Raw genomic sequence first — 2,021 nt, 5'->3', positions numbered from 1 at the left:
AAAAAAAAAAGATGTTATAACACATTCCCCCAAAAGGGAAAAAAAGAAAACAAAAATAAAAAAAAAAAGACCAGCCACTCCTTTTATCGTTAAGGAGGACCAACTAAGAGAGAGACAAAAAAAATGTCTACACTCAGAACAAAAATATGGCCATGGGTCCCAGGCGGGGCCCGATGCCGGGAGTGACCGTGCCGGCTGATTGTCGGGAGCGTCGGCAGTAAGCTTCTGCGCTGCTCTGCTCTGCGCAATCAGCAGTCAACACGCTCAATTCAGAGCGGTTCAGAGCCTTCAGAGCAGTTCTTCCTCGATCTTCGTCGATGTTCGTCGATCGTCCTCACCGGCCTCACTACGGCAAAGACAGCTAACGCAGCTACTCTGACGTCACGAAGCAGCAACATCTCTCCAGCAACCGCACCGAGGCAACGGCTCTGTGATCGCAAGTATATAGGCAGCTATTATAGTTTTACGTGGTTGTCTCTTAGAACATCGACATACCACAGGTATTATAAAACGAAGTGATCCAATTTTCTTCTTCTAGAAAAATATTTAAAATTTGTCTTTGAACAATGGAAAATTATTGAAGTTATTATGGTAGAGCAATATATATTTCCCAGACTTCTGGATTCTCTTCCAGCAGTATGATAACGAATGAGATTAGCAACTGTTTTCATTCTCCACACCAAGTCCTAATTTAAGTGGTATTAAGGTATAACTTAATATTTCATTAACAGAATCAACGAATGTGTGAACATTTTTATCCATACTATTCAGTACTACAGAAGATTTTGTGTAATTCTTCAGAAGGTTACCATCAAAAATGTAAGAGAATTAAGTGGGTAGGCAGGAAAGGACTCTTTGACACCAGCCTTCTTTGACCTATTGCATATCTTGTTTCTAAGACCTAGCCCTGAAGCAGTTATGCACCACAAATGTAGTATAGTATTTTGCTTAATAAAGCCTTGTGATAGTCATTTGGTCTCATGAAGTGAGTTCCTAGCAGAAGAAATTCCATTCCGCTAGAATGTCCCAGTCACATAGGACATGTATTTTTTTTCCTTCTTTGTCACGAAACCTTCCAGAAGTGGGACTATTTACCAGTCCCATTTGATTTTTTTACTGCCTAGCAATTTGATATAGAAGTATCCTTGCTGTTGCCATTTTCCCCTCCAAGTATGATCACAGCATCCCTTATTTTGGGATGTTCTCTGATCTGTATCAAATTTGATTTCACTTCATGCAGCAGTTTCAGTATGTGCCAGTATGTCTACCAGCTACGGCCGCACCATAGCTCAAGTGGTTAGTCACTGGCTTCCCACTGCAGAGGCCCGGGTTCAATCCCAGATCTTGTCAAGTGGGATTTGTGGTGGACAATGTGGTGCTGGTGTAGGTTTTCTCCGAGTACTTCGGTTTCCCCTGCCAATCATCATTGCACCAAATTCTCCATCATCATAATCACCCGGGGCAGGTACAATAGACCAATCAGTGGCCGCCGTGCTGAGTGAACCCAACTGGACTCCACCCCCCACTATGCAAAATGTCTAGCAGCTGGAAGAAAGAACAGCTGAGTTACCCATAGAGCATATAAATGACAGTGCAACTGGCAAATACATGGTAATCAGCCAATGCTATTGCAAGGTAGACAGCACTAAACATTTGTATAAGGGATAATAAAATAATGGTGACCAAAAGTGAAAGAATAACTGTGCATATAGAAGCATATGTAGTCTCTTATGTTTTACAGAAATTCATTTTTCTCCCCTGCATCTGATACTGTCTTGTAAAAGAACTGTGTCTGTCTGTTCTTCAGCAATGATGAAAAAAAAATCTCGGCTTTGGTGTCGAAGCCAAAGATGAATTCCACCAGTTCATTCTCTAATTAGGGTACTGATAGAGCATTCAGTCATTCTGTGCTTATAGCGTTCCTCAGTTATGTCTTCACACATTTCAAAGTAGAAAAAACATTGCACCAGTTGTAATGTTTTCAGGGGGGTTGTGATAATTTTGAGGAGTCTTGTTTTTTT

This window comes from Cryptotermes secundus, unplaced genomic scaffold (assembly GCF_002891405.2).
Source record: "Cryptotermes secundus unplaced genomic scaffold, Csec_1.0 scaffold318, whole genome shotgun sequence".
In the NCBI taxonomy this organism is placed as follows: domain Eukaryota; kingdom Metazoa; phylum Arthropoda; class Insecta; order Blattodea; family Kalotermitidae; genus Cryptotermes; species Cryptotermes secundus.
This window is presented reverse-complemented; position numbering follows the sequence as displayed.